This window comes from Lethenteron reissneri, chromosome 70 (assembly GCF_015708825.2).
Source record: "Lethenteron reissneri isolate LAM-NWPU_2019-01 chromosome 70, ASM1570882v1, whole genome shotgun sequence".
Lineage (NCBI taxonomy): Eukaryota > Metazoa > Chordata > Hyperoartia > Petromyzontiformes > Petromyzontidae > Lethenteron > Lethenteron reissneri.
Genome location: NC_083848.1, coordinates 2,798,384 through 2,810,883, shown reverse-complemented (window position 1 = coordinate 2,810,883; position 12,500 = coordinate 2,798,384). Strand labels below are relative to the sequence as shown.

The window sequence follows — 12,500 nt, the reverse complement described above, 5'->3', positions numbered from 1 at the left end:
TCGGTAAAGTCACGTAGAAGGGAAATAATAAAATAATAATAAAATTTACAATAAAATTCTCATGGCGTTTCGATTGCAACATAAGCAAAATCATCATCAGGTGTGAAAACCACAGCCACTTTTTTAAAAAAAATATTTCTGTGGTTTTCACACCTGCTGATGATTGCTTGTGTTGCAATCGAAACGTCGTGAGAATTTTATTGTTTAATTTGTATTATTTCCCTTCTACGTGACTTTACCGAAAGAACCAAGAATGAGGTTGGGGGAGTCAGATGGGCGAAACCAACAGGGAAAGATGTGGGGGGGTCAGATGGGCGAAACCAACAGGGAAAGAGATGGGGGGGGGGGGGCAGATGGGCGAAACCAATAGGGAAAGAGATGGGGGGGGGTCAGATGGGCGAAACCAATAGGAAAAGAGATGGGGGTGGGTCAGATGAGCTTAACCAATAGGGAAAGAGATGGGGGGGGGGGGGCAGATGGGCGAAACCAATAGGGAAAGAGATGGGGGGGGGTCAGATGGGCGAAACCAATAGGGAAAGAGATGGGGGGGGGGGGTCAGATGGGCGAAACCAAAAGGGAAAGAGATGGGGGGGTCAGATGGGCGAAACCAATAGGGAAAGAGATGGGGGGGGGGTCAGATGGGCGAAACCAATAGGGAAAGAGATGGGGGGGTCAGATGGGCGAAACCAATAGGGAAAGAGATGGGGGGGGGGGTCAGATGGGCGAAACCAATAGGGAAAGAGATGGGGGGGGGGTCAGATGGGCGAAACCAACAGGGAAAGAGATGGGGGGGGGGGTCAGATGGGCGAAACCAATAGGGAAAGAGGTGGGGGGTCAGATGAGCTTAACCAACAAGGAAAGAGGTTGGGGGGGAGGGTCAAATGGGCGAAACCAACAGGGAAAGAGGTTGGGGGGAGGTCAGATGAGCTTAACCAATAGGGAAAGAGAAGGGGGGGTGGTCAGATGGGCGAAACCAACAGGGAAAGAGGTTGGTGGGGGGGGGGTCAAATGGGCGGAACCAATAGGGAAAGAGGAGGTGGGGGTGGGTTCGATGAGCTTAACCAATAGGGAAGGAGGTAGAGGTGTGGGGGGTCAGATGGGCGGAACCAATAGGGAAAGAGATGGGGGGGGGTCAGATGGTCGTAACCAATAGGAAAAGAGGTAGGAGGGGGTGGGGGGGGAGTTAAATGGGCGGAACCAATAGGGGAAGAGGTGGGCGTGGCTTCGATGGGCGGAACCAATAGGAAAGAAGGTGGGCGGAGCAACCCGTTTAGATTTCACAGCACAGATCCGTACCGCTCCCCCCGTCTCGCGCCCACCATCAACACAACCGCCGCTCCCACCCCTCCCACCCCACGTGACCGAGCAGAGCCAATCACAGACCTCCATTCCCACCCCCCCCCACCCACCCCAATACGTATCCGCTGCACGGAATCTAAGAAGCTCCATTTTTCTCGCATTGACGTTACGTTTTGTGGCGACGCGCGCAGAGAAATAAAAACAACAGAAATTTGTATTTCTTATTTGTTTAACACGAACAAATATATACATATAGAGCGACAAGGTGGTCGTGTGTGCGCGCGTCTGTAGAATCGCTTCGCAGAGCGGTGGTTGGTGGCGTTCGAGACGTCCCCGAACGAATTTTGAGGTAAATTTTTATTTTATTTTATAAATTTTTTATAATTTTTTTTAACAAAAATGTTTTTAAAAAATGTAAATAACACCAACTGTGTTTTTCACTGTTCGGTTAACGTCGCGATTGGCGTGCTAATTTGACGCTTTCGTCAAGTGTTGTTGCGTGTGTGTGTGTGGTGGGGGGGAGCGGTGGTGCTGTGGTTAGCGCTGCGCTGGGCCTACCCTAGGTTGACTCGGCCTCAAATGAGTACCTGGTGCTGTGTGTAGTAAACATCGTCACTAGGGAGACAAAGGCGGCCGGGCGTGGTGCTGGCCACCCACCCCCTCGTGTGCCACAGCGCCGGTAACCTTCATAGGTGCTACTCGCTACTAACAGCACTTGCCCCTACAGTCTGTTAGAGGCTACACGGGGGACCTTTGTCTGTGTATAGGTGCTGCTACTACTCGCTAACAGCACTTGCCCCTACAGTCTGTTGAGGCTACACGGGGGACCTTTGTCTGTGTATAGGTGCTTCTACTCGCTAACAGCACTTGCCCCTACAGCCTGTTGAGGCTACACGGGGGACCTTTGTCTTTGTATAGGTGCTTCTACTCGCTACTAACAGCACTTGCCCCTACAGTCTGTTGAGGCTACACGGGGGACCTTTGTCTGTGTATAGGTGCTGCTACTCGCTACTAACAGCACTTGTCCCTACATCTTGTTGAGGCTACACGGGGGATCTTTGTCTTTGTTATGTGGGGAACCTGGGTTCGATTCCCGCTCACGGCCACCACCCGTGACGATTATCAGACACCGGTCCTGGGCCTCCCCTAGGTCGACTCAGCCTCAAATGAGAACCCGGTGCGGTGTGTAGTAAACATCGAGTGATATTTTATTTTTTATTTGAAGCTTTCGTGACTGAAGAAATCCATACTCTGTGGTTCTTTGGGTAAAGTCACGTAGGTAGAAAAATAAATAAAATAAAACCAAAAATAATTCATCGCAACAAAACAGGCGGAAAAAATAATCCAGCAGTGATATTTTATTTTTCATTTGAAGCTTTCGTGACTGAAGAAATCCATACTCTGTGGTTCTTTAGGTAAAGTCACGTAGGTAGAAAAATAAATAAAATAAAACGAAAAAGAATTGATCACGACATTTCAATCGCAACACAACAAGCGGTCGTCCTTTGACGGAATAAATAATCCATCAGTGATATTTTATTTTATGATTTGAAGCTTTTGTAACTGCAGAAATCCATACTCTGTGGTTCTTTAGGTAAAGTCACGTAGATGGAAAAATAAATGAAATAAAACAAAAATAATTCATCGCAACACAACAGGCGGAAAAAATAATCCAGCAGTGATATATTATTTTTTATTTGAAGCTTTCGTGACTACAGAAATCCATACTCTGTGGTTCTTTAGGTAAATTTACGTAGGTGGAAAAAATAAATAAAATCAAACAAAAATAATTCATCGCAACACAACAAGCAGAAAAAATAATCCAGCAGTGATATTTTATTTTATGATTTGAAGCTTTTGTAACTGAATAAATCCATACTCTGTGGTTCTTTAGGTAAATTCACGTGAGTTTAAAAATAAATAGATCACGACGTTTTGATCGCAACACAAGCGACCGTCATCAGGTGGAACAGATACAGCAGGAGAACTGCTTCAATTCTAGATTTGAAGCTTTCGTGACTGCAAGGATTCATATTCTTAGGTTTTTTCGGTAAAGTCACGTAGGTAAAAAATTAAAATTAATAAAAGTAGAATAAAAATAAAAATCACGACGTTTCGATTGCAACACAAGCAATCATCATCAAGTATAAATGCAATAGCAACAAACAATTCTAACCAGAAAAACTATAGACAGACATATAAGCAGACAGATATCACCAAGATACATAGAGAGAGAGTGACACAGGTACAGAGAGGGGGATCGTCTCTGTGGAGTGGCCTTAAATAGGCTTTACCGAAAAAACTATAGACAGACATATAAGCAGACAGATATCCCCAAGATACACAGAGAGAGAGTGACACAGGTACAGAGAGGGAGATCGTCTCTGTGGCGTGGCCTTAAATAGGCTTTACCGAAAAAACTATAGACAGACATATAAGCAGACAGATATCCCCAAGATACACAGAGAGAGAGTGACACAGGTACAGAGAGGGGGATCGTCTCTGTGGCGTGGCCTTAAATAGGCTTTACCGAAAAAACTATAGACAGACATATAAGCAGACAGATATCCCCAAGATACACAGAGAGAGAGTGACACAGGTACAGAGAGGGGGATCGTCTCTGTGGAGTAGCCTTAAATAGGCTTTACCGAAAAAACTATAGACAGACATATAAGCAGACAGATATCACCAAGATACATAGAGAGAGAGTGACACAGGTACAGAGAGGGGGATCGTCTCTGTGGCGTGGCCTTAAATAGGCTTTACCGAAAAAACTATAGACAGACATATAAGCAGACAGATATCACCAAGATACATAGAGAGAGAGTGACACAGGTACAGAGAGGGGATCGTCTCTGTGGAGTGGCCTTAAATAGGCTTTACCGAAAAAACCTAAGAATAGGATAACTGCTTGTTTATTTTATCTACCCACGTGACTTTACCTAAAGAACCACAGAGTATGTATTTATTCAGTCACGAAAGCCTCACATCAAAAAATAAAACATCACTGCTGGATTATTTTTTCGATCGCTGGTTGTGTTGCGATCGAAACGTCGCGAAAAATTATTTTTCGTTTTATTTCATTTATTTTTCCACCTACGTGACTTTACCTAAAGAACCACAGAGTATGGACTCTTTGTTGCAGGCTACACGGGGTATCTTTGTCTTTGTGGTACAGCACAACCCTCCTTTTGGTTATAGATTTGAAGCTTTCGTGACTGCAAGGATTAGGTTTTTTCGGTGACTTTACCGAAAAAAACTCCTTTTGGAGATGGGAGCGATTTAAACCACGGATCGAGATGGAAATCGTCGACAGGATCGCCCTCGGTCCAACGGTGGATTGACCATAGCTGCTGACGGATGATGGTTGACCGCACACTTGCGTATACGTCTGTGTGTGCTCGCTTTAGGTCTACTTGGCCTCGAAATGAGTACCCGGTGCGATGTGTAATAAACGTCAGCCACTGTGGAGATACAAAGGCGGTCGGGCGTGGTGCTGGCCACCAACCCCCCCCGCTCATCGCAGATGCACCGTGCCGGCCTTCTGCTGCTCCGCTAACAGCACTTGCCTCAACTGGCCCATATCGAGGCTACGCGGGGGGCCTTTGTCTCTATGAAGAAGGGCTGTTGCCCGAAACGTCGCCTCAAAGGCCGCGGACACCGCTGTGTATTGTCGTCATCATCGTTGTGCTCCGCTGTCAAGCCCAGCAGCATCACCGGGGAGAGAGAGGATTCGGTTCAGGGTGGTGCGGGGAGAGGTGGCTAGGAGATGTTGACTACCTCGCCTGGTATACAGGAGGTCGTGGGTTCGATCCAGACCCTGACGACGCCTGCTGTATATTTGGAGTTTACGTGTCTCTCGCATCATCATCACGGTGGCTAGGAGATGTTAACTACCTCGCCTGGTATACAGGAGGTCGTGGGTTCGATCCCGACCCTGACGATGCCTGCTGCTGTATATTTGGAGTTTACGTGTCTCTCGCATCATCATCACGGTGGCTAGGAGATGTTAACTACCTCGCCTGGTATACAGGCGGTCGTGGGTTCGATCCCGACCCTGACGATGCCTGCTGCTGCTGCATATTTGGAGTTTGCGTGTCTCTCTCTCATCATCATCACGGTCAGTGGCTAGGAGATGTTGACTACCTCGCCTGGTACGCAGGAGGTCGTGGGTTCGATCCCGACCCTGACGATGCCTGCTGCTGTATATTTGGAGTTTGCGTGTCTCTCGCATCATCATCACCGTGGCTAGGAGATGTTAACTACCTTGCCTGCGCTACGAACCCTCCTTGCCTTTCCCTTCCTCTCTTGAGTTACGAGTCTGCCCCCTACCCAGCACCCACCACGTCCGCCCCGCTCACGGCTAACATCAGTGGCGAATATCTGAGGAGGTCCTGAGCCTCTCTCACTGTGTAGTTCGAATCGGCCTTGCACTGGGCAATCTGTGAAAGAGATCAAGAGATTCAGAGCTCATCAGATTCCTCCGGGATAAAATGAAATTATCTCATTTAGACGGCAAATTAAAATAAGTATAACCCGTAAAAACAAAGTTTTTCACTCTAAATCCTTTATATGCGTGGCGGCTAGAGTCCTCTCGTCCTCTGGCTTGAGATGGCTGCCACCTATGGGTCAGATGATTGTCTGCCAGTATTAAGCAATTGGTAATTAAATATTTAATTTGTTTTCTCTAAACAGTGTAAAATTTTGGAAAAAAAATTTCACGAACATTAATTGTCTCGCACAACGAGTCTGTGTGCAAAATGTCAGCTCGATTGGATCACGGGAAGTGGGTTAAAAAACGACCGAAAGATTTGCACGGTCGTAAGCAAGCATGCAAGCACGCAAGCAAGCGAACTTAATATAAAGGATTTAAAAACCAATCATCACCGCCGGAGGAGATAAAGGCGGCCGGGCGCGGTGGTTGGTTCTGACCCAACGCCACCCGCGTTCACAGCTACTACGTACGGCGCGAAAGAAGTTCAACGCACAGCGGAGGTTCCGTGCCCCAACAGTCTGTTCAACCCGGCATGGGGGAGTCTTTGCGTTTGTGTTTCTGTCCCAGGTAAATTCGATATTGCTCGTACATTACACTGGTCAACAAAAAATAAAAACATCTCTGGCCTGGACTTTTGCAACTGTTTTAGACTAATTTCAGGGTGCTGATTCCATTGGGAATTTTTTGCACGCGGCGTTGATATTCGGTGCTTTTTCTGGAAGACTTTTGCTGTTTTTTTGCTGGATTTTTCTGTTTGCGTGTAGTCACTTTCAGATGTTTCTTGTCGATGTTTTTGTTTGTTGCGGTTGCACCCGATTCAAGAGCCGAATGGCTCACAGGGCTACACCTAAGACATGGAACTGAAAAACTGAAACTGAAACATCTGCCTGCCTGCCCGCCCGATGTACCTTTCTTCATTACACTGATCAACAAAAAATAAAAAAAAATTCTGGCCTGGACTTTTGCAGCTGCTTTAGACTAATTTCAGGGTGCCGATTCCAAATCTGATCTCAGATTTTGCTCTATCACATCTCATTTTTAAATCCTTTATATTAAGTCCGCTTGCTTGCTTGCGCGCTTACGACCGTGCAAATCTTTCGGTCGTTTTTTAACCCACCTCCCGTGATCCAATCGAGCTGACATTTTGCACACAGACTCGTTGTGCGTGACAATGTATTTTCGTGAAATTTTTTTTCAAAAATTTTACACTTTTTAGGAAAAAATAAATTATACTTAATTACCAATTGCTTAATGGTGGCAGGCAATCATCTGACCCATAGGTGGCAGCCATCTCAAGCCAGAGGACGAGAGGACTCTAGCCGCCACGCATATAAAGGATTTATAGTGAAAACTTTGTTTTTACGGGTTAATTTTTTATGCTATTGGCATACCCCATTTCATTGATTTTACCCGAAATTAGCTCTCACTTATGATTGAAAGTTGTTGCGAGTCAGTGGCTGCTTTAATGTTAAAATATGGTTGCTGTATTTTTAGGATAGTGTGTTTATAATATCATTTTATGTAGATATCCACATTAATTTAATATTTTTCTTCCGCAGTTTTGATTGAAAATGCAATATTTGATATCTCAAAAACCTGATGTGATGGACAAAAACTGATGCCAGATTTGGAATCAGCACCCCCCAAAATTACCTTAAAACCGTTGGAATACCTTATGCCAGAAAAAGTGTGTTGACCAGTGTTATAGCGATCTGTGATGTGTGTGTGTGTGTACGTAGGTCGTCATCGGTATTGGCTCACGGTCAACACCGGTGACGATATCTGAACCGGTCCTGGGCCCCCACCCCCCCCCCACTAGCTCGCCTCAGCCTCAAGGGAGTACGGTGTGTAGTAGGAAACATCGCTAGCACTGGGGAGACAAAGGCGTCCGGGCGTGGTGCTGGCCACCCACCCCCCTCGTGTGCCACCGTGCCGGCCTTCGTAGGTGCTGCTGCTACTCGCTAACAGCACTTGTCCCCAACGGTCTGTTCAGGCTACACGGGGGATCTTTGTCTTTGTGTAAAGTTAAATTAGCTGGAGAGAGAAGTTCCTTTTTCGAGTAGGGTATTTCAGAATCTGCGGGAGGAATCCGAAGATCTATAAAGCTCTTTTTGCCCATTGGCGAGTGTTCAGATGGGCCACTAAAGCAGGCCTTGTCGGGCAGGCGACGATCTCGTGCTGCCTTGGTGTGTCACAGAAGGAGAATCAGAAGTCCGAATGTTTATTTGTTCTGTAGGTGAATCCGAAGAGCTATGAAGCTCTTTTTCACAGATGTCTAATATGGGCCAGTACGGCTTGGAAGAGAGGAGGAGTATGCACTGTCCTACATTATCAGAGTTGTGTTTTTTGTTTGCATTATGACTGCAGGTATTGTGGTCTATGCAAACATGACTCCTTGTAAAAAAGGTGTCAGTTTTGTTGGCAGATGGAAGGGTAAAACACCAATTATCATATTTTTTACTGGCAAATGAGGTTCCAATGGTGTAAATGCTTACCCCGAGCTCTCATACTCTGATGGTGCATTGTCTTTGAGTTGTGCGCCTTTTTGCGTCATCTGGTCCAACACCATGTGAGACTAGGCTCTAAGGAAAGCTGTCTCGGGTGTGGACCAATCAACTTCAATGACAGTGCACATACATTATCAGAGTTGTGTTTTTTGTTTGCATTATGACCGCAGGTATTGTGGTCTATGCAAACATGACTCCTTGTAAAAAAGGTGTCCGTTTTGTTGCCAGATAAAAGGGTAAAACACCAATTATCATATTTTTGACTGGCAAATGAGGTTCAAATGGTGTAAATGCTCACCCCGAGCTCTCATACTCTGATGGTGCATTGTCTTTGAGTTGTGCGCCTTTTGGCGTCATCTGGTCCAACACCATGTGAGACTGGGCTCTAAAGAAAGCTGTCTCAGGTGTGGACCAATCAATTTCAAGGATAGTGCATACTTTATCAGAGTTGTGTTTTTTGTTTGCATTATGACTGCAGGTATTGTGGTCTATGCAAACATGACTCCTCGTAAAAAAGGTGTCAGTTTTGTTGCCAGATAGAAGGGTAAAAAAACAATTATCATATTTTTTACTGGTAAATGAGGCACGTGTAAGTTAATCGCCGCGGCATTGTTTTTAATCCTTTATATTAAGTTCGCTTGCTTGCTTGCGCGCTTACGACCATGCAAATCTTTCGGTCGTTTTTTTAACCCACTTCCCGTGATCCAATCGAGCTGACATTTTGCACACAGACTCGTTGTGCGTGACAATTTATTTTCGTGAAACATTTTTTCCAAATTTTCTACATTTTAGGAATTTTTTTTGATGTTTAATTACCAATTGCTTAATGGTGGCAGGCAATCATCTGACCCACAGGTGGCAGCCATCTCAAGCCAGAGGACGAGAGGACTCTAGCCGCCACGCATATAAAGGATTTAGAGTGAAAAACTTTGTTTTTACGGGTTAATTTTTTATCATTGTTGTTCGCAGGAGGCTTTGGAAAGGTGACGTGGCACTGCTAACCCTCCAACACGCTCGCATCAATCGCCCGCCCCCGTCATGGGAGACAAGTCCGGAACCCGGTAAGTGGTGGACGTTGATATTCGAGACGTTTCCTTCCCGCCCCCCACTCCTGTCTGTCTCTCGTTATTCGCGATGAGGGATACGTTCCCTCCGGATGGTGCTTGTGAAGAGCGCATTTTCGCCGGTGATGAGATGGGTCCACTTAAGTGGTGCCTAGGGAGATGTTGACTACCTCGCCTGATATACAGGAGGTCGTGGGTTCGATCCCGACCCTGACGATGCCTGCTGCTGTATATTTGGAGTTTGCGTGTCTCTCTCTCATCATCATCATCACGGTCAGTGGCTAGGAGATGTTGACTACCTCGCCTGATATACAGGAGGTCGTGGGTTCGATCCCGACCCTGACGATGCCTGCTGCTGTATATTTGGAGTTTGCGTGTCTCTCTCTCATCATCATCACGGTCAGTGGCTAGGAGATGTTGACTACCTCGCCTGGTGTGCAGGAGGTCGTGGGTTCGATCTTGACCTTGACGATGCCTGCTGCTGTGTATTTGGAGTTTGGGTCTCTCTCTCTCTCATCATCATCACGGTCAGTGGCTAGGAGATGTTTACTACCTCGCCTGATATACAGGAGGTCGTGGGTTCGATCCCGACCCTGACGATGCCTGCTGCTGTGTATTTGGAGTTTGCGTGTCTCTCTCTCTCATCATCATCACGGTCAGTGGCTAGGAGATGTTGACTACCTCGCCTGGTGTGCAGGAGGTCGTGGGTTCGATCCCGACCCTGACGATGCCTGCTGCTGTGTATTTGGAGTTTGCGTGTCTCTCTCTCATCATCATCACGGTCAGTGGCTAGGAGATGTTGACTACCTCGCCTGGTGTGCAGGAGGTCGTGGGTTCGATCCCGACCCTGACGATGCCTGCTGCTGTGTATTTAGAGTTTGCGTGTCTCTCTCTCATCATCATCACGGTGGCTAGGAGATGTTGACTACCTCGTTGTTTGGCTGCTAGACTAATTTGAGGGTGCCGATTCCAAAACTGATCTCAGATTTGCTCTATCACATCTCATTTTTATGCTATCGGCATACCCCATTTCATTGATTTCACTCGAAGTTAACTCTGTGACTTATGATTGCAAGTTGTTGCGAGTCAGTGACTGCTTTAGTGTTAAAATACGGTGCCGTATTTTTAGGATGGTGTGTTTATAATATCATTTTATGTAGATATCCACGTTTATTTAACATTTTTCTTCTGCAGTTTTTATTGAAAATGCAATATTTTTTATCTCAAAAACCTGATGTGATGGCTCTGCCAGGAAGTGGTACAGCAGCAGAGTGTGTGGACTAATCTCCATCTGTTCCATCTCACTCCCTTCTACAGCAGAGTGTGTGGACTAATCTCCATCTGTTCCATCTCACTCCCTTCTACAGCAGAGTGTGTGGACTAATCTCCATCTGTTCCATCTCACTCCCTTTCTACCCGTGGGTGGGTGTCAATGAGAAGTTGCAGGAGAAGGTGGCAGAGCAGTTGTGGACTCCACTAGTTCTGTCTGTATGGGACGGAGTGTTAACCCTCACACTTCAGAATCTTATTCTGATTCGGAAACTCGCTGAGTCTTCGTGTGTATCTAATGAGTCCTCTGTGTGTGAGACTGTGGGTCTCCTAGCCACCGTGATGATGATGATGAGAGAGAGAGAGACACGCAAACTCCAAATACACAGCAGCAGGCATCGTCAGGGTCGGGATCGAACCCACGACCTCCTGCATGCCAGGCGAGGTAGTTAACATCTCCTAGCCACCGTTTTGATGATGATGAGAGAGAGACCCAAACTCCAAATATACAGCAGCAGGTGTCGTCATGGGGTCGGGATCGAACCCACGACCTCCTGTATATCAGGCGAGGTAGTCAACATCTCCTAGCCACCGTGATGATGATGATGATGAGAGAGAGAGAGACACCCAACTCCTAATACACAGCAGCAGGCATCATCAGGGTCGGGATCGAACCCACGACCTCCTGCACACCAGGCGAGGTAGTCAACATCTCCCTAGGCACCACTTAAGTGTACCCATCTCGGCTGCTGTTCACTACCGCTGGTGTGTCTGGCTGGGTGGTGGCTGCTCTTAAGTGGAGTGGCTTGGGGTTTTTTGTTGTTGTTGCAAACTCCCCCCACCTTCACCACCACCTCCCCACCCTATCCTTGTCATCATCATCATCACGCCCTCTGCAGGAGAGCCATTGTCCATTTCCCGTACGTGTGATGTGTTGGTGTGTATGTGTGTGTGTGAGAGACACAGCCTCCAATGAGTACCTGGTGCGGTGTGGTAGTAAACATCGCCACTGGGGAGACAAAGGCGGCCGGGCGTGGTGCTGGTCCACCCACCCCCTCGTGTGCCGTGCCGGCCTTCATAGGTGCTGCTACTCGCTAACAGCACTTGCCCCTACAGTCTGTTACAGGCTACAGGGGGGATCTTTGGTCTTTGTGTTGTGTGAGTGGGTAATGGTACATTCACAGGCGGAAGTGAGCGTGTGTGAGCGTGTGTGAGTGTGTCGGGCGTGGGTGCTGGCCACCCACCCCCGCGTGTGCCGTGCTGGCCTTCGTAGGGTGCTGCTACTTGCTAACAGCACTTGCCCCAATAGTCTGTTAATGCTATACGGGGGGCTATTGTGTGTGTGTGGTGGATAATGGTACATTCACAGGCTGAGTGAGCGGTGTGAGGTGTGTCGGGCGTGGTGCGGCCAACCCACCCCTCGCGTGCGCCGTGCCGGCCTTCATAGGTGCGGGCTTATCTGATCGCAGTCGGACTGCGACCTGGTTTTTGAACCAGATCTTTGTAGTGCCAACTCAGTTGACCGAGCCACTTGGAGGATTTGCATGTCAGATGAGAATGTTTATTTTCGAACTGGAGGAGAAATCCGATGAGCTCTAACGCTCGCTTTGCTCACCGATGTCCAGGTAGGGGCACGGGGTTAAGAACGTTACCACAACACAAGCACAATACAAACCAAACAACAGCAGCGCAAAGTACAAGATAGGTAATCCAATCACCCAAACACAAAAAAATCCAAACCATCCCCTTCCTAACTATGAGATCTCTTTTTGTACCAGTTTAAAAGTGTAAAAACCTACTACTATATGTTGCCACTGGTAAAGGAGAGTCTCATAGTGTAAATGCTCACCCCGAGCTCTCAATACT

General features: G+C 47.1%; 1 protein-coding gene across 1 annotated transcript in view; it reads right to left on the bottom strand.

The window, feature by feature from the left end:
- Positions 1–12,500, bottom strand: part of LOC133360907 (protein phosphatase 1L-like) — a 108,306-nt gene that overhangs the window by 75,245 nt on the left and 20,561 nt on the right. The window lies entirely within an intron of this gene.